Here is a 20,922-nt window from a genome sequence, read left to right as displayed (position 1 = left end):
GCTTTATTTGGAAAAGCCGGGGATGACTGTTTGCAGTTGGTTGTCCTTAGGTTTTTTTTTTTTTTAGCCTTGCTTTTCAGGCTAAAGTTTTAGTTTGCTTAAGCAGGCCACTATATAGGTATTAGAACCACTTCAGTTTAATGGTCTCCTTGTTTAATTAATTTAACAGTGTTCTGGCCATTTTCTTAGTGTGTATATTTCTTTGAGCAAAATAGGACTATAGATAAACAGTTACTTATCTTAGGGCTGGAACAACGTTAAGAGTTGATAGTTAAATGCTTTCATTATACTCAACCACAACCTTCTAGCTACCTTTCACTCTACTACAAATGTTACGAAAACACACACAGAGAAGGCAAATTGAAAGATAGCCCCCAAATGTGAAATATTACCCCAAATGGATTATTCTCCTGAAGGAAAATGTTGTTATTTTATTAAAGAGATAGCTATCTATTTACCTATCGAGAGGATTACATAATTTGGAGGGTTGGGGAATAAATATTTTATAGTGATGCCCATTTAAAAAAAAAATTTTTTTTAATGTTTATTTATTTTTGAGACAGAGAGAGACAAAGCATGAACGGGGGAGGGTCAGAGAGAGGGAGACACAGAATCTGAACCAGGCTCCAGGCTCTGAGCTGTCAGCACAGAGCCCGACGCGGGGCTCCAACTCACGGACCGCGAGATAATGACCTGAGCCGAAGTCAGCCGCTTAACCGACTGAGCCACCCAGGCACCCCTAGTGATGCCCATTTAAAGAAAAATTTGTTGAATGAGATATAGCTTCAAGTCAAGGCTATTTTCAATGACCTGAAGGATTTAAATGGCTCCTTATAAAAGAGATGGATTTTTGTGAGATAAACCGATTAAGGAAAAGTCATCAAGACTTTGATATAAGTAATAATCCTTTAAGCACAATTAATATCCCTAATATAATATGTATTATATAGCTATATATATTGAGTTTATATAAACCTAATTTCTCTCTTACCTATAGATCTCTCCAGTTATTCTTAGAATATTTTGGATGGGGCCTGGGAAATTTCATTTTTAACAGGTCCTTGAGCAATTCTGATGTACATCCAAATTTGGAAACCACTGGCATACTTTTTAATGGCTGCCTAAAAGTATATTCTGGAGACATGATCCCATTTATTTAATCAATCTCCTTTTCTTGGGCATTTTAGGCTCAGTCTAGTTTTCATGATTACAAACCATGCTGTAATGACTATTTTTATAATGATATCTAATATTTATTGTATGTTTCCTATGTGTCAGCCGCTATACTACACATTTATTTCCTTAGGACAAATTCTTAAGAAGTAGAATTATTGACATCAATTTTGTGTATTTTTAAGATTTTCGATGCCCATTGCCAATATGTCAACCCAGAAGTTTTTCTCTGTCGCTACTTTTGAGTGGGAAAATGCTAATGGCTATGTTCATGAAGACTAGCATTCAGCTATCAGCTCAGTAGGCACCCACAAACAGTGGCTCATTCAGGAGACTTAGAAAAGATACAGCACAATGTTCTGACTCGTGCATCATATCTTAGCTGCTATTGTTGCTAAAAGTAGCACTCCTGAGTGGCTGCTTCCAGGAATGCCTATCAAGGATCCAGCCACAGGAGTTCTATGCTGTTTCTGGGAACTGGCACATTTCACATGCTGTCCCTTCTAGGGCCCATCAAGGCATAGCTGTCTCTGGTAGTCAAGGGAACACAAGGCAGGGTGGGAATGCTGGATCCAAGATTATTCTTTATAGAATTCAATATGAAAATGTTCTAATACCAGCAAAAAATAATATGTACTGACCAGGTTAAAAAAGAAAATTAAAGCAGACTTAAAAGAGATAATCAGGTAGGCATTCTGGAGTCTTCCAGTGAGCAAAGATGAAATGCCTTTCCTTCCCATGGCTCTTCTCTTAGCTTTTTGTGGAATGAAATGTGTGAAGGACTCTGAATAATATAAATTACTTGTTTATATCAGATCTTAGCCTTCTAACATAGGGAGGGGCAGAAGAAATCATTTGGAAGGGTGGCATTTTTCATTAGAAGACCAGTATGAGGTGTTCTTGACTACTTAAATAGTGGTAAATCACAGCTGCAACCCACTATAATTGTAGCTTTGGGAGACAAAGCCATCTTGTTTTCAAAGAAATCTTGTTGATTTAATGAACATAATTAGATCATTTAGGATCTGTGTACAAATGGTAAAGTGCAAGGGCTATTCACCTTTGCAAAGCACAGTGAAAAGACTTGCTTTCATGAAAATGTGGACTTTTGAAACTGGAATGGATTTAATATTTCATTGTCCTCTCCAATCTTTTTAAGAATATAGTGAGAGTACAAAGTGTAAATAATTTCCATAGATTGTTTAGTACCCACTCTTCTATATTAGGAAACTAAGGCACAGAGAAGTGAAGTGAACTCCTGAAAGTCACATAACTAGCAAATGGAAAGCGTGATGTTGGACTATAAACCAAGACTCAATTTAAGATCCATTCTTCAATTTTCTTCCCTTCTTGGCAGTTGAAAAACTTCTCAAAGAATTTGCAACTGTTACATATAAATGTTCCTCCTTTGAGGGAAAGGAGTAAACCAGGCATCCTAACTACTAAACAAAGGTGTTTATTTTTCCTCTTTACCTACAACATGTCTCCTATATGGTAAAAACATCCCTATCCTTTCAAAGACCTTGTGTTTGTTAAATGTGCCTCTCATGGCTGAGTGTCTATCAGATCAATCTTCATATGGATTCTAGGAAAAAAACCTAATGTTGAAATCAACTGGCATGCGGGAAAGCAATGAAGAGGCAGAGAGAATGAGATATTTTCTGGAGTTTTCAATAAGGAAGATTCGGGGCAGTGATAAAGGAAGAAGCTGTTTACAAGAAGGAAGATCTGAAGATAATCTGATCCGGCTAACGAGCAGTATAGTGAGGACAAGGACTTTCGTGGCTGTTGTTTATTATTGTAACCAACCTGAGCACCTGAAACTAGGTCTGGCACCATTAAATTCTTAGGAAAGGTCTGTTGAGTAAGAAAACATGAGTCTGGCACTTAGAAGACCTCGGATCCAGTTCTGGCTTTCTCACTAGCCTTGGTCAACCCACCCGTCTGAGCCTCATTTTCATCATCTATTACATGAAAGACCTGGGCTAAATTATTTCTGTGTGGATACACATTTTTTTTTTCTGCCAAGCTCCTACTTAGTAGGGGACCTACCCCACTGACTGCACCATCCATGTGGTTACAATGGGACCGTACTACTATACTACTAATCACCAAATTTATAAAATCTAACCCTGTCCATTGTTGACTGGTCCAGGCCTAGAAACTCCCAAGCTGGGCCAATGTGAGGTTCCCCGTACCCCCCCCCGCCGCCCCTTCAAAGGAATTTCAGAACTGGAGCCAAAACACTAGTATCAGCCTTCTTCTGGTAGTTGAAGCGGAGAATATACAAGTCTGCAACTGGTTGCTAGCCATATTCCCCAATTTGATCTGAGTGGTAGAAACAGGCAATAGATAGAAGCAGCGACACAGAAGTAGAGCAGAATGACAGATATAACCTTTAAATCCACGATCCATAGGCCCAATGCATTCTTGTCCTTTGCATAATTGGATGCCTTAGGATCCTCACATTATAGTCCCCATTTAAAAAAAATTAAATTAGCCACTTAGCCATTAAATCATGTAGTAATTAAGATAAAAACAGTTAAATCCAATGTAAGTAATATCTCTTTCATTTCTAAAAGTGGAAGATTTTAAAGATTATGAAGCCTGCAAGGTGGCCAGATAGGAAGACTATATTTGGACAGGAAGCGGTTTCACTGGAGCAGACTTGAAAAATAAGATGATCTGTTACAAGACCCCTGGGGCAGGGTCAAAGGAATACTCTCACTCAGGACATCAGGGAGTTAAAGTAAGTAGCTTCTTGCCTAAATGGGAAGTCAAGTCTTGGAGAAATAAGACAGAAAGGATGTTATTTCCACAATCCCAGGGAAGCTAAATGACAGACTCTTCTGTCATTAAAAATTTTGATATTTCAGGGCAACTGCGGTGGCTCATTCAGTTGAACAATCGACTTCAGCTCAGGTCATGACCTTACGGCTCCTGAGTTTGAGCTCCACAACCGGGCTCTCTGCTGTCAGCAGGAACCTGGTTTGGATCCTCTGTCCCCCTCTCTCTCTGCTCCTCCCCTGTTCATGCACGCTCTCTCTCTCTCAAAATAAATAAATAAATAAATAAACGTTAAAATTTTTTTTTAATATTATGTTCACCTCACCTCAGTCCCAGCCCTAAGATAGAGCTCCGTGAGCACAAAGTGGGGAAAGGTGGTATTGGTAAGAAGGAAAACAGGAGAAAATTCAAGAACCTTTAGTGACATCTTATGTCAAATTAAATAAAGTAACTAAATGGCATGTTTAGAATTTGCCTTTCTGCATATAGTTCATGTCCCCAAGATTTCCTTACTCTAAAGTGGAGTAGTTCTCCATATTCACTGAGTGACCCTAGTATGTATTTTATTGAAAGATTACCATGATTAATCAATGATTACCATGACTACCATGCAAGAAGCTCTGGAAAAGAATTATCAACATAGTTCCTTGGGGCTCTGAGATAAAGGACTCTGGATCTTCATGATCCAACGCTGGGAAGCTTTTGATCTTGTGCAGTACATCTATCCGTCTTGTCCCATGATGGCTTTATCTTGGTGATGATAAAGGGGCAGAAGTCCCCCTCCTGCCACATTCTTCACGCAGTTTTCTCATGGATAAAAGTTGTATTTTCCTGTCACTGTTGTGTTATTTGGTTTTAAGTGTGGAGCTGAACGGGGATTGGTACCTAATATTGAACTGACAAAAACCGTTTCTCATGGAATCTCTGAAGAGGCACTGATAGGCCAGGTCTCCTACTTTGACACAGCAAAGAACTGACCCCATTACTCCATGGTCTCCAAAGGGGGTGGGAGAATCCCAGGAAGTATAAAAGATGATGATCCATGGAGATGTAGGAATAAACTATTAGAACTTTTATTTTTACTTGTTCTGTATCTCATTCATTTCAAAAATCTTATTTTGGGATGTTTTATAATGAACATGATATATTAAAATAGTTGTATGTGTATATAGTTTATGTGTTGATTTTATTTGGGGCTATATTTAAAAAATCAACAAGAGGACTATATTCCAGTCTTTGAATGCTCTTTGGAACAGGGATGACGAGACAAGCAAAATCATATTGTGCAAATAATGCTAGACTTGGTCAGAGTAAGAGAACATGAATTCAAATCCTGGTTTGCTTCTGACTAGCTCATATAAGCTTGGGCCTTTACTTTCCACATCTGCTAAATGGGTATGTGAGGTTGACATGAGATAATGTACATAGGACTGAGCAGAGTATCCGGTACATAAAATTTTTAAATAGCATATAATCTCAAATTTATTATTAAACACTGATTTTCTTAGACTCTTAAATATATGACATTATTAATTGACACATAAAAAGGCAATATTTAAAATCTGAGTGCAATTTCTTGCTAGAATTTTCCACCTCTGAACATGAAATATTTTGCAGAAGGATTTTGTAGATGATGTTATTCAGGTATTTCTTTATAAAGCCATGGACTGAAATGAAACTGAGCATGTGTTTTGGGATAATAATAATAGAAGAAAAGAAAGGAAATCCCTTATTCTAGTGAAACTGCCTAAGGAATAATTATTACTCAATAATTAGACTAGGATATTTGGATGAATATTCCTTGTCTTAAGAAAACTTACTTTGGGGGCACCTGGGTGGTTCAGCCAGTTGAGAGTCCAACTCTTGATCTGGCTCGGGTCATGGTCCCAGAGTCGTGGGATTGAGCCCTGCAGTGGGCTCTGTGCTAAGTGCGGAGCCTGCTTGGGGTTCTCTCTCTCTCTCCCTTTGCCCCTCTCCTTTGTTTGCACGTGCATGCTCTCTCTCTAAAATAAATAAAAATGGGAAAAAATTTAAAAAAAAAAACTTCCTTTACAGATTGCACTCAAATATTTTGGATTGGACCTTAATACTGCTTCCATGTTGTGCCATTTTGTTTTTCCATAAATGGCTTAGCCTTAGACCAGACAGGAAGGAGTTGTAAGGAAAACGCAGAGCTTGGCTAGAAGGAAAAGTTGCAGTTGTTCTTGTGTTTTTATTAGGGAACAAATCCCCATGCTACTAAAGAGAAGCTGTAATTTGACCTGGGTAGCATTGCCTTTCAAAACAGGGCTTCTCACCTTTGGCGCTATTGACATTTTGAGCTGGGTAGTTCTTTGGTGTGAGAGGTTGTTCTTAGTAGCATCCCGGGCCTGTACCCCCTAGATGCCCTCCCTCACCCCACCCCCCCCACCCAGTTGTGACACTGTGAACTAAAATGTCTCCAGACATCACCAAATGTGCCCCAAGGGGCAAATTCACCCACAGCTGAGAACCACTGTCATGGAATATTCCCCATTACCTTTTTTATTGTGTTCAAGATGAAGGGAGTCTAAAGAATTAGGGAGAACTTGAAACCCAAATCCAATTTTTACAATGCTTCTTGTAGAACTTTTTTAAGGTCACACTTTATAAACATTTGATCACTGGCCCTATTATGCCTGAAAGCACAAATCAGACAATGAAAGTCCATCCCACTTTTTTTTTTTTTTTAATAAGAGCCCCCATATCTACAAGTTTTGTGAATCTTTGAAACATAGCAAGGGAAATTGCCAGGATAAGTTTCCAAGTTGGAAGAAGTAAGTATGGATGTAGGAGTAAAGGGGTTGCTGGGTCCAGGGCTAGGGAACACAAGGAACACCGAACCCACAACACTGTATTTCATTGGTGCTGCTGTGACCAAGCCCTGTTGTTTGCCCTTGAATTGGTAGTGTGAGGATGGAGGGTAATTTTTCCGGTTTCTTTCTCCCTATCTCCCTCCTTTTCTTTTTCTTTAGCTTCCTTCCTTCCTTCCTTCCTTCCTCTTTCTTTCCTCTTTTCCATTCTTTTCCTATCCTTCACTTCTTTGTTCTCCCCCCTTTGTCCATGTTCTTTTTCTTATGTTTCCTTTCCCTTGTTATTATTCTAGTCAAACACTGGTCATGCAAGCCCAGCATTCTGGCTGAAAGTGGGGCTCTGATATCAGATGCCCTGAGTTTGAATGAGGGCTCTGCCATGTTCTTGCTGAGATACCTACTCAAGCAAATTATTTAACCTTATGTGCTTTCATTTCTTTGTCACTAAAACAGAGATGATACTAATAACGCCTATCTCAGGATGAGATTAGTATTAACATAGGTAAGCACATCGAACAGAAACTGGCATGCAGTAAGCACCCAATGTTACCCATTATGATTATCTTCATGTTCTTCACCAAGAAAAAAAATGTGCCACAATTTTATTTTTTTTTTAATTTTTTTTTTCAAAAAATGTGCCACAATTTTAAATAGAAGAGTCCAGCAACACTTGCCCATTTGTATTTATTGAGAGGAGTAATGTGTATCATTGGTCTGGGAGAGGAGAAAGTTAGGTATCTGTCTTATAACACTTTGAGGAATAATGCTAGTTTTGTGCTGGGGGAACACTATGGACACATAAACACTGTATAGTAATAGAACATGTGTATTTCCATTGAATTTCTCCGTGAGGTATATGTGTTGCAATTGTTTGTTGCTATTGCTAGTCTGAATGCAATGTATACAGTGTTTCTGCGTGACTGGCAATAAAGCAAAATTTTAAAGTACATAAATAAAAATAGAATATCAGAGGGGCGCCTGGGTGGCTCAGCCGGTTAAGGAGCCAACTTCAGCTCAGGTCATGATTTCAAGATTTGTGAGTTCGAGCCCCTCGTTGGGCTCTGTGCTGACAGCTTGGAGCCTGGAGCCTGCTTCAGATTCTGTGTCTCCCTCTCTTTCTGTTCCTCCCCCCACTCGCCCTCTGTCTCTCTCAAAAATAAATAAATATTTTTAAAAATTAAAAAAATAAAATATCAGATAAAGGAAAGAAAGTTTTGAAAAAGCTTTCTAAACAATACTTTTCTTTTTTATCAATTATTTTTGTTAGAAAAGAGAGTAGCACACTGATAACCATGTTTAAGAAATGAGTATATTCATAATGGTTACTTCACAACAATATTCAGCTAAGGGTACAGCTAAAGACACAGAGAAATTAAGGAGCAACAGATGGATTATGGAATTCACTGAAAAATAAACATGAGTGAAATGAAACCTAGTGGTTAGAGAAATACAAAATAAAACAACAATAAGATACTATATTGGGTGGCATTACCTTGGCAAAAAAAATTTTTTTTGAGAGAGAGCAAGAGAGAGTATGAGCAGGGAAGGGCAAAGAGAGAGAATCTCAAGCAGGCTCAGCATGGACCCCCAACGTGGGGCTCAATCTCACAACCCTGGGATCATGACCTGAGCTAAAATCAAGAGTCAGATGCTTAACACACTGAGCCACCCATGCACCCCTACACTGGCAAAAATTAAAAGAGACTGTTAGTATCCACTTTGAGTGAAGGTAGAGAGAAAAGGGTATTCTCATACACTATTGGTGAGAAAATAATTGATTAAAAAATGGAAGAGTGGTTTTGGAAGACAATGTGGCATCATTATTTTCTGTTATTTAAAATGTTCATTTTCTTTGACCTTGCAATTTCACTTATATAAATGTTTCTAAGAGAAATCTGAAGAATTTTTTCTACTAAAAACCCCCCAAATCTGGAAACAACCCATGATTGATGTCCATTCATAGAGAGAAATAGATAAATAAATTACACTATACTCACCTTTTAAAATACTGTATCACAATTCAAAAGAATGAATACTAATATTAAGAATGTACATGGCATGTTAAAAAGGAAGTCAAAGGGTGCCTGGGTGGCTCAGTCGGTTAAGCATCCAACTCTTGATTTGGGCTCAGGTCAGGATCTCAGTTTGTGAGTTTGAGCCCTGAGTCACTGACAGTGTGGAGCCTGCCTAGGATTCTCTCCCTCTCTCTCTGTCCCTCCCCTGCTCGTGAGCTCTCTCTCTGTCTCTTTCTCTCTCAAAATAAATAAATAAACATTTAAAAATTTTAAAAGGAAGAATTTTTATTATGTGTGTGTTTTAAAACATAAAAAATGATCTAAATATATTATCTAAACTATTACTAGTAGTCACCTTTGAGACAAGTGAAATTGGAGTTCTCTTACTCTGTACAGTTTTTCTATACAGCTCTAACTTTTTACAAGAAGAATGTGTTTTAATTTAAAAATCTACAAAAAAGGCAGTTTGGTATTTTTGCCTTTGCACTTGGGAATTACTGAGATGATATATACATACATAAAGTTAACTGTGGTAAACTTCAACTCCAATATATCTGGCTTGAGGCAACTGGTTAAGTTTTGGGATTTCTTCACCTTGATATTAATTATTTTGTGCCTTTTAAAATTACAGTTTTTAATTGCATATGATGACCCAGATTCACCTGAGCTTCCTTCATATTTTTGGAAGGCAACAGGCAACTTCTATCTGTCAACATTGTGGAGGGGACAATACTAGCTAGACCTTTTGGGAAGATAAAAGAAATCTTAGAAAGCAAAGCTCCCCTGTTTTCTCAATTTGATATTCAGAACATATACCAGGAACCTGAGAAATCCTCATGGAATAAAAGAAACACACCAAAAATGCCCAAGTATAGAATTCTTACATGCATTCAGAAGAGACAAGAGAAATGGAAAGCCCAGTGGGAATGACATTGGGAAGGATGAGGTAAGAATCAGGACAGGTGGCCCTGGGCATTTAGTATACAAAAAGCAACCACAGACAGTTCTTGAGCTGGGAATCAAAACAAAGTGCATTATGTAAAAGATTATTTCCTCAAAGCATTTAGGTACTAATAGTAAAGGGTTGAAATAAACCAACAGGGCCTGTGCAATAAATAACTGCCAGGGGCGCCTGGGTGGCTCAGTTGGTTGAGCATCCGACTTTTGATTTGGGCTCAGGTCATGATCCCAGAGTCGTGGGATGGGGCCCTGTGTCAGGCTCTGTGCTGAGCGTGGAGCCTGCTAAAGATTCTCTCTCTCTCTGCCCCTCTCCCCCACTTGTACTCTCTGTCTCAAATTTAAAAAAAAGAAAATAAATTTTAAAACTTCCAGAAAACATAATCGAAAATAAATAAGCCAGCCACAGAAACATCCATCAGATCACTGTGTAGTATCAGACATTTTCCCCAGGAAAATGATGATAGGTATTGGTGAAAGGTGTAATAGATTTAAACAGTCTGAGGCTTGGGGAGTAGCTGTGATCACTTCATCCTCATGCGGCTTCATCTTCAGCGTCCTGGCCTTGTTGTTAGATAAAAGTGTGCAAAAAAGAACCAAACATTGATCAAATCTCTCTTAGCTGCGATTGTCTCTTTGGAGGTTGAAGTTATACAAATAAACAGTCATCAGCATTTTGTTTTTCCTATTCACACTCTCCTTGAACACATGGGTGAAGCCACTTTCAAGGATGGTTTTTCATTCCATTGTTCTTGTTTATGTTTCACAATAATGTTTTATGGTAACTCACTGTAAAAAAAAAAAAAAAAGAAAATACATATATTGGTCTCTGCCCCCAGTTCTGGGCAGAGAACTTTTAATACCCTTGTAATTTCCTAAGTGATAACAATACTAGGAGTGCCTCTTGTTCTAATATTTGTCTTTGACCCTGTCCCTGACACAGACCTCCTAAAACCCTTATAAATTCCTAAGTGATAAGAGCACGAGGAGCATCTTTTGTTCTCATGAGGTGACTCAGGGTGGGTTCCTAGATGGCTCCTGGATGGGACCTGGTCATCAGAGAGACCGAACCATGATTAGAAGCTTGGAATTTTTCAGCCCCACCTCTTATTCTCCACAGAGAGGAGAGAGGCTAGAAACTAAGTTAATAATTGATCATGTCTACGTGAGGAAATCTCCATAAAAATCCCAATGTTAGGGGGCTCAGAAAGCGTCCAGGTTGGTGAACACACGTAGGTGCTGGAAGAATGGTGTGCCTGGGGAGGGCATGGTAGCTCCACACCCATTCCCACATACCTTGCCCTACTCATCTCTTCCATCTGGATGTTCATCTGTACCCTTTATCATATCCTTTTAAAAAGAAATTGGTCAATGTAAGTAAATGTTTCCCTGAGTTCTGGGAGCCCCTCTAGCAAGTTAATCAAACCTGAGGAGAGGGCTGTGGGAACCTCTGATCTATAGCCTGTTGGTTAGAAGCCCTGAGCTTGTGACTGGCTTCTGAAGTTGGCGCTGAAGCGAGGGCAGAGATGAGGGTGGGGTGAGGGGCAGTTTTATAGGACTGAGGCTTTAACCTGTGGAATCTAATGCCATCTCCGGGTAGATGGTATAGGAAGTGAGTTAAATTACAGGATGCCCAGCTAGCTGGTGTTGCAGGGAAATACTTGATGTCGGGGAAAAACCTCCACCCATTTGGTACCCAAAAGTGGAGTGTGCTGTGTAAAAGTAGACACTCAGGGGAGAAACACAGTAGAAAAGAACTGGGTTTTTCCCTACACAAAAGGGGGAAAACTGAGTTTCTTCCTAAATGCGCTCCTACTGTTAATCCTCCATTTTATGTGAGGCAAATGAATTGCTCCTTTAGCAGTTCATTTCTTTTTTTTTTTTTTTTTTAACATTTATTTATTTTTGAGACAGAGAGAGACAGAGCATGAACGGGGGAGGGGCAGAGAGAGAGGGAGACACAGAACCGGAAGTAGGCTCCAGGCTCTGAGCCATGAGCCCAGAGCCCGACGTGGCGCTCGAACTCACGGATGGTGAGATCGTGACCTGAGCTGAAGTCGGACGCTCAACCGACTGAGCCACCTAGGCGCCCCTAGCACTTCATTTCTAAGACTTCTGGCACCTACCATGGGAACAGCAACTTACCTGTTTACACCTTCACTAGACATAAGTTCCTTGAAGTCAAGTATTGCTTTCATGTCCTTTCTAGTACTGAGCTTGGCATACTGAATTAACTAATTAGTTAATGAATTCTTCTGGTAGACTTATCTTCTGCGATTTCATCAAAAATGAATCCCTTGAGGGGCGCCTGGGTGGCACAGTCGGTTAAGCGTCCGACTTCAGCCAGGTCACGATCTCGAGGTCCGTGAGTTCGAGCCCCACGTCAGGCTCTGGGCTGATGGCTCGGAGCCTGGAGCCTGTTTCCGATTCTGTGTCTCCCTCTCTCTCTGCCCCTACCCCGTTCATGCTCTGTCTCTCTCTGTCCCAAAAATAAATAAACGTTGAAAAAAAAAATAAAAAAAAAAATGAATCCCTTGAGAGGTGCACGTAAGGACCTCTCCCTAATAAATTCTAATGATAGTTTTCTGAAAGTTCTCTCTATCCTTTACTAAGTCCCTTTGGTTTTGTAAAAGAGGATCAATATCAATCAGAAATGATTAATGTTAGAGTTAAATGAGTTACATGCAAGTGATTTCCAAGGAAATCTGACATTGTAGATATGTGAAAAGTAAAAAACAAACAAACAAAAAAAAACCCCAAACTGGGATCATACATAAATGGAATTTATGCATTTGAATGAAAGTTTGGCCAAATCTCTAACATCACTTATATATTTGAATGAATAGGAGCTTTAGAGATATAAATTCAAAATATAAATTATAAGTTGCCCTTTTGTTGTAATAAATTACAAATACCATATAAAATAACACTTAAAAAGCACCTACCAGACATCTCACTTTATAAGTTATTATACAAAAATAACTTGACACATATGAATATTGGGGTTTTATAAAAACTTGGAAACAATATAGACTAAATATAGAGAATAAACAAATACATATGTTAAGAATAGTATCATGGGGTGGGGGGCGGTGCCTGGGTGGCTCAGTTGGTTAAGCATCCAACTTCCGCTCAGGTAATGATCTCACAGCTCGGATCATGGGTTTGAGCTCAGCCTCTGGGCTCTGCTGACAGCTTAGACTCTGGAGCCTGCTTCTGTGTTTCCCTCTCTCTCTCTGCCCCTCCCCCACTCTCACTCTGTCTCTCCTTCAAAAAAAAATATAAAAAAAATTTTTTTTGAATGAATAGTATCATGGATGTTTCAAGAATAACCACATTTCTAAGAGGTAGACTAGACCAAATAATGTTGGGTGTAGAATGCAATTTTATTTTCCCAAATCAATTTTAAAAAGCTCTATGGAAATATCAGGAGACATACTTAAAATAAGCAAGGACAATAAGGCTGGTAAAGAGAGACTGTTCTAAGTCCTTGGCATCGTTTGGCAGGGGAACCAGAAGGAAGACTGGGGATGATCCAACAAAGGAAGGAAACTTGAAATAAACAAAGATTGGCTAAGACCCAGAAGACAATACGGGTGTGAAGTGTTTTAGCTTCCTGATAAAGAGCTTTAGAGCTGGGGGTGGCATTCTCTAGTATGAAGGACAATCAGTGTCTCCTTAGGATTTAAAATCTTCCGAGAAAGAAAACACATCTGTCTGGTAGGGTAAGGACTGTCCAGATGTCAGTGGAATTGAAGTTTTCAGCATCTAATCATTTTTAAACACAGAATTGTTCAATTTGGTGTATATTTAGATTTTATTATGCAAACCTATTAAAGATACTATCATAGAATTCCAAAATGGACATATTTGGGGATGCTAAGAAGATTAGTGTGATTAGAGGAAAACAACAGCAGTTATTTTTATTACTTGTCATGGCATTTATTCATTTAACATCTTGTATTTTCCAAATGTTTCCTTTTGGTTTTCCATGTCTCCCTAGCTAGACTGCACATTTCTGAAAAAGCAGGCTTCCTCCCAGCACCTAACGTAGTCCTGAATATTTCTTACCTACATGTATTTTATCCATCCTCCTCTCTCTAGCCCCTGACCAGTGTTCTAATTTTCTCTAATGTAGACCATTGCAACAATCTTTTTACTGGTCTCTGAAATTTTACAATATATCTAGGAGACATGGAAAGCCAAAAGGAAACATTGAGATAACACAAGATGGTATACAAAGGTATACAAAACAGATAATAAAAATAACTGCTATCTTTTCCCTCTAATACTGACATTTCCTTTATAGCTCTCCTACCTCATCCCCTAAACTTCTATATTCTTGGAATTATAACTGCTAAACTATATTTATTCATAGTTGTAACAACACAGGTAGAGGGCTGGAAGAGCCAATGCTGTTTGTTTTTAAATTAGAGTATAGCAAATAGAAGTTATAGCAAAAACGTAGTGTTGTAAGACTCCTTGAGTGGCTCTGTAGAAAGAACTACCAGGCTTTACACATGCCTAATAAACTGCGATGAAGTCCAAATGGAAGTGTGATATTGCAGCGTAGAAACAGGAGGAGACTTTCAGAAAAGTCAGAAAAAGAGAGTGGGGGAAAAAAGAAGGAATGTGTCTTAGGAAAGTAGGGAGAATTGAGAGAAAAGAGGGAAATGGGGAGATGGGAGGAAAGGGGCAGCCCTCACTGGCACAGTTCCGTGGCGGAGAGTCCTGGGACGCCATGGAGAAGAGTGTAGTAGACTTGGTCTAGGGAGGAGCAGAGGCCAAGTGCTGAGTGGTCTACGTCCTAGACCAGAAAGATGAGGCTAAAATAAATAGGAATAAAAATCCTCTTTTGTAGGGGCAGGAAAGGATGGTGGGAATATCTTACTTTTGTATACTTGGAGGCTAGGCAAGCCTGAAGAGATACACCTATTCAAGGTGAGGAAAGGCCACTACTAGACACAAAGAGATTATTTACAGCAGGGCTTCTTAAACTTTAATGTGCAGATGAATCACCTAGGGATCTTGTTAAAATGCAGGTTATAATTCAGTAGGACTAGGGTGGAGCCCAAGAGTTTGCATTTCTAGCAACTTCCTAGGAAAACTCTGTTGCTTTGAGTAGCAAGGATTTACAGTATTAAACATGAGCACTCAAAGCATTTTTATTAAATAAATTCATTCATTCATTCATTCATTCATTCATTAGTGCTTCTCAATGTAGATGTCTTCTGTCGGTTTATCAAAGACTCTAATGATGCAATTATCCTCTTTTTTTACCCTTAGTTAATGGCAACGGAGACATAGCTAAGATTAAAAGAGGGAATGCAATGTTCAGTTCAAACCAGTCACAACATATTTGAAAGCATAACGATTGTTAGGTGTCCATATTAACAACAAGATAACTCCCTGTGTTGTTTACAGCAACGCACCTGCACATGAATGTACCCACAAGACACTTCTGTGATGGTGGAAGTGTTCTACATCTGAACTGTCCAGTATGGTAGCCACTAACTGTCCATGGCAGTTGAGCACTTGAAATGGAGCTGGTAGGACTAAGTTTGTAATCTAACTGAGTTTAATTAACTTAAATTTAAACAGCCACACATGGCTAGTGGCTACCAGGATCATCAGATCTGTTAGCATTACCAAAAGACAATCAGATGTTTTTGCCTCTGGAACTGATAATACAAGAGAATTTACGTACCTGAGGCCCACACAAGACAGCTGATAACAGCCAAGAGATTTAATCTTCCCCTGTTCTAAAGGACAATTCTCCAGCCAAGTCATCATCCACAGTAATGACTTGAATGAAATAGAATATCCCACCAAGGATCTCCTCTCTGGGAAGTTAGATATAATATCACAACACACACACACACACAAACACACATGCACGCGCACACGCACACACACACACACACATGCTCACATGCATTTTTAAAGGAACTCTAGCCACACTCTTACTAATGTGTGACCTCTGGCTAGAGGTCACCTAACCTCTGTGATCTTCAGTTCCTAATTCTTTCTATAAATTGGAATTGATGATAATACCTAGTGGGCAAGGGTGTTAGGAAGGTAAGTTCCTCAAGGGCATTCCAAGTTTTACAGTCCTATACAATGGCTAAGTATTATTCACTAAAAGGGAAGTCAAGTGACATATTTAAAACAAAATCCAAGGAATCATTTAGACTCTTTTGTGGTATTGAATTTGTTGCATGCACATAGCCTTGGAAATTTTATGTAACAGATATTTCAATCCTTCATACTTATTGTAATGGGATATAACCTTCAAGGAACAAGCATGCCAAGTACATTTGGGAGAATGATGATAAGGGAGAAGTGCTTTATTTAGTAGTGTGGGGCCTGGTAAGCATCCTCCCTGCTAAGATTATGCTGAAAATAAAGGAAATCACAGACTGCTCATTTCCCTTGTACTGGTTGTAATCTTGTGGAAACTTCCTGTAAAAGGCAGTTATAGCATTAAAAGTAAACTGATTTCACACTCACCGGATACTACCAGACCAACAATTGCAGTCCTTTGGGAGAAAAATAAAATAGCATACTTATCCTTTATACTTTGTATTAGTTTGGAAGAACATGGAAACCCTAGTGATGGAGAAACAGACTCATGCCAGAGGCAAGGAAACTATTTAGAAACATGGTTACCATTTAGTAATTCCACTGAGAGGCAGAGCTCATTAGCCAAGAGACTGGTTACACTAAAAAAGAAAGAAAAAGAAAGACAGACAGAAAGAAAGAAAGACAGACAGAAAGAAAGAAAGAAAGAAAGGAAAAGAAGAAAAAGAAAATAAGAGATTGTTCATTAAAGTACGGCATGAAAACAGAATCAGTCCCCTTTGCTCTAGGTATATTCTTTTTTTTTTTTTTTTGCTCTAGGTATATTCTAACTACAGTTTTAAAATACAGAATTAAAAAAAATTTTTTACTGTTTATTTATTTTTGAGAGAGAGAGAGAGTTGGGAAGGGGCAGAGAGAGGAGACACAGAATCTGAAGCAAGCTTCAGGCTTTGAGCTGTCAGCACAGAACCCGACGTGGGGCTTGAACCCACAAAACGTGAGATCATGACCTGAGCCAAAGTCATATGCTGAACCAAATGAGCCACCCAAGCGCCCCTAAAATACAAAATTTAAAATACATCTGCTAAGGGGTAATGTTTAGAAATGGGAATATGAATATGTACTTTATGCACTGTTAGAACCTCCAATGTTGCATGATTATTTTCTCTTTTGGCTTTTCAAGTACACAAATATCTGCTGAAAGCTTGTTAGGGCAAGGGACAGCATGTATGAAATGCTGAACTGCTATAGTGTTATAGTGGCAATAAGAAGCCAGAGGGGACTCTGAATTCCATCACTGTGCCAGTCAATACAGCCTCAATTTAAAAATGTTTAAAAATGTCTGTTTATTTATTTAGAGAGAGAGAGAGACAGCGCTGCAGAAAGAAAGAGAGAGACCTCCAAGCAGGCTCCATACTCAGTGTGGAGCCCGATGGAGGGCTTGATTGCATGAGATCATGCAATCATGAGATCATGACCTGAGCTGAAGTCACTGCCTTCAAGCTACTTAATATTTAACTGGGAAAACAAACATAAACTCATAAGAAGTTGGTTAGAGAGGAGAGAATTATCAATACAAGTGTAAAACAGTAAAGGCAAAAATAAGAGAATTTGAGAAGATGAATACTGAGTTTTTAAGATGATCACTGTGGACTGAGTGGTCTGGAATGAGGGAGAATGCCTTGAATTAGAGTACGACATGCCATCTGCCAGGGCCTCCATGAGGACAGGCCACTTTTGTTGACCTTGTGAACCTTGCTCTGATACCTACTTAGAACCCAGAATCCGTTTGTATCTTCTTAAGTGTGATGACGTCCTTTACTGGCAGTTACTTGGCACTTGTGCTGTTGGCACATACATGCTTTTAATAATTAATCATGTATAACAAGTTTTTAAGTGGTTGTGGCTAATTCTCTAAAACTGAGGACAGTAGTAATGAGAGCCACCTGTGATCAGCAGTGATTGCGACCAGCCTCTTTCCCACAGACCCACCTGAGAAAACACAACCAAGTAAATACAAGCTCCCTTGCCCTGTTAACCCCTGACATGGCTATGGAATCTTTGCCTAGTGCTCATTGGTAGCTATACCAAATGAATGGAGTAGGAATTCAAGGTAACACTGTGATCTATATTTACCTTCTCCCACAGCGTTTGGAATCTCATTGGATCCACCTTCCCCAGCTGAAACAGCTGTCTGGCCTTGACCAGTATCTGCCTTAGCCTATGAAATATGTTGGGCCACCCTTTTCTGTGTGCTACTGGAATAGAGGTTCTTAGGTAATGAATGTGTTCAGAGACGGGAGGACACAAGTAGATGAGAGAGAGAAGACTGTGAAGGGCTAAGAAAAACTAAGTAGCTGGCATACTTCTGAAAAAGCACATTTGTCGGTCCCGTTACAGATCTGCTGATCACAATCTTGGGAATGGGGCCAAGGAATCTGCATTAAAGCAGTTCTTGCAGTGTACTAAAAAAAGAAAAAAAAAGGTTTTATTATAGAAAATTTCAAATGTGTGAAATAATAAAGAGAATGTGCTCATCATCATCCCATAACCAATCTTGTTTCATCTCTATCCCCTTACTTCTTCCCACTCCTCACCCCACTGAATTATTTTGAAGCAAATCTCAGAATATCATTTCATCCATAGATAGTTCAATATGTATTTCCAAAAGATGGAGACTTTAAAAAACCCCGCAACCCTAATACTTTTTAAAAATCCCTTAATATCATCAGTCTCCAGTTAGTGTTTGTTTACCCAATTATCTCAAATTTAAAAATATTTGTTTATTTATAAACCAGGACTCAAGGTCTTAAACATTTCATTTGGTTGTTACGTCTCTTGCACCAGGTAAGGTACAGACATGGGGATAGACCAGTGAGGCCTTTTGACCTTAAGGTAGCTGTGACAGAAAATCAGACTGGGAAGACCCCTGGGCTCTGAACTTCAACATAGGACCATTTCTGATTGTTTCAGGGTAGAATTCTCAGAGCTCTGCAGCTCAAGGCAATTGTCTAGTAAGCTGGTAAGATCTTCAACAACTGGGTGAGAGGAGAGGGCTAGAAACGCACCCTCAAAAACAAGGGCACAAAAGTGTCCTGAGAGTGGCATGGTGAACATCAAAGGCAAGGAACAGTCTGGTGACTGTCTTGGTCATAGGATTGGGAACCATCTAAAAAGCATTAATTTGGGCTGTTGATCATATCTTGCTCCTCTAGGTAAGTAATGTGTGTGAAAGTGGCCAGCACAGTTCCCTGCACATGCAAAAGCCAAGATGCCTTTCATGTCTTCCCCTCAAAGCCTTTCATGTTTTCCCCGATGCAGTTGAACCTCAAAAGATACAAATTTCCTCAAAAGAAAAGGAGGCCTTTGCAAGTGACCCAACATTCCTTGTACTTACTTAATCACAATGACTCTCAGAGCAATCATTTATTGATGGCTTGCAAAAGGCCAAGCCATGTGTCTAGCAAGAGTGGTACACAGAAGAAAAGCAATCGTTGTTTGTTGAATGAACAAACAAGGCTACATTTAACCTTCAAAGCCATTGCTGCCACCACCTTGTCATAGTTTATTATAATCTCCATTTTACAAAATCAGAGTAAGAGCTGGGGTTTATTGAGCTCTTAATCTGTGCTAAGTGCTTTGTATATTATTACCTCATTAATCAGTACAGCAGCTCTATGAATTAGGTACTATTATCCACATTTTACCCAGGCACAGAGTTTAGGTAACTTGTCTGGAACAAATTCTAACTGATGGAACTTGATTCAAATCTGAGAAGCCAAAGTGGGTAGTGGTAGTAGGGAGTTATCAATACTTCCGGTAACAGGGTCTTCCCAGGAACAAGATAAAAAACACATGTTCAGGGGTAACAGAGGTAACTTCTCTCACAGAGCCTCTCACCTCTTCCAGTCACCAACATTGTCCCTTCCTCCCTCTGAGTAAGGACAATGTTGCTGCCCAGGCAAGAAGCAAGAGTTCCATAGCGAAACCTCAGAAATCAACAAGCTGGTGTTTTGGGCCGCCTGAGTGAGTTGGACCCTTTATTCCACATTTATTAAGCACCTACTATGTGCAAAATACTCGTAACAGGCTAGTGTACCTTACTTTAGAGAGCAACAATCCTGAAACCTCCTGGAGACAGAGGACTGATGAGGAATGCTGGCTTGTTTGGGAGGTTTTCCCACTTTCCTCCTCATCAGGAATCGTTCTACCCCTCGAGGTGGAAGGAGCAACAATCTTTTTACTCTCAGGTCGCACAAACCTGAGAATGAAGAGAAAAGCATTGCACCCAAAGCTAGACTGAAAGCTCGGGAGATGCGTCAGAAACTTCGGATTCAGTCCCCAGGCTGGATCGTGTATAGGCTGGCTTTCTAGGTGGAGAAGGGATAATAGAATTTGCAGAGCCAGGAGCTGTGTATGAGTCCTCTAGTCCCACAGACCCTAGACTCCCGGCTGAAACCCCAGCAGGTTTCTGTGCAAAAACCTTTTGAGATGAATGCATACATTGTCCTCTAACAATGCAAAAGTGACAGCTGCCTATTCAATAATCGTTCCGCCTCCGTTTAGAGCAGTTCGTGCCACAGAGGCATCTTCTGCGCTATAGTTATGCAACCTCACTCGCAGCGGGAGTTATTTCCTGTGCTTCTGGCTGCGCCAGATTCATGTAACACGCCTACTCTGGGCTTCAATGGAAGTCGTTCTCCATTAACAACCACTCTGGCTTTCGGAGATGAATGCCCTGCACAGCATACCCCTTGCGCAGTAAGAATCCAAGGTATTAAAACTAACTCTCTCTCTAACACACACACAAACACACACACACTCCCGCTGTGCATGCAGCTAGGGGATTGCAGCAATGCAACCAGAGGGACAGCAGGCGGAGCTCTCTTTGTACGGTCCCTCCCCCTAACCCCCACCAACTAAAAATGAACTCATGCCAGTTCCATTCTTTGCTCTGCAAGGAACACACACACACGCACACACACACGCGCGCGCGCCCGCGCGCGCGGGGCAAAACAGAGCAGCCGCTAATTTCCTCCTTGAGCACACTGTCATTCTAGCCTTCCCGTTCTAACAAC

The sequence above is a fragment of the Prionailurus bengalensis genome, chromosome B3, assembly GCF_016509475.1.
Source record: "Prionailurus bengalensis isolate Pbe53 chromosome B3, Fcat_Pben_1.1_paternal_pri, whole genome shotgun sequence".
In the NCBI taxonomy this organism is placed as follows: Eukaryota; Metazoa; Chordata; class Mammalia; order Carnivora; family Felidae; genus Prionailurus; species Prionailurus bengalensis.
Note: the sequence above shows the minus strand (reverse complement) of the source record.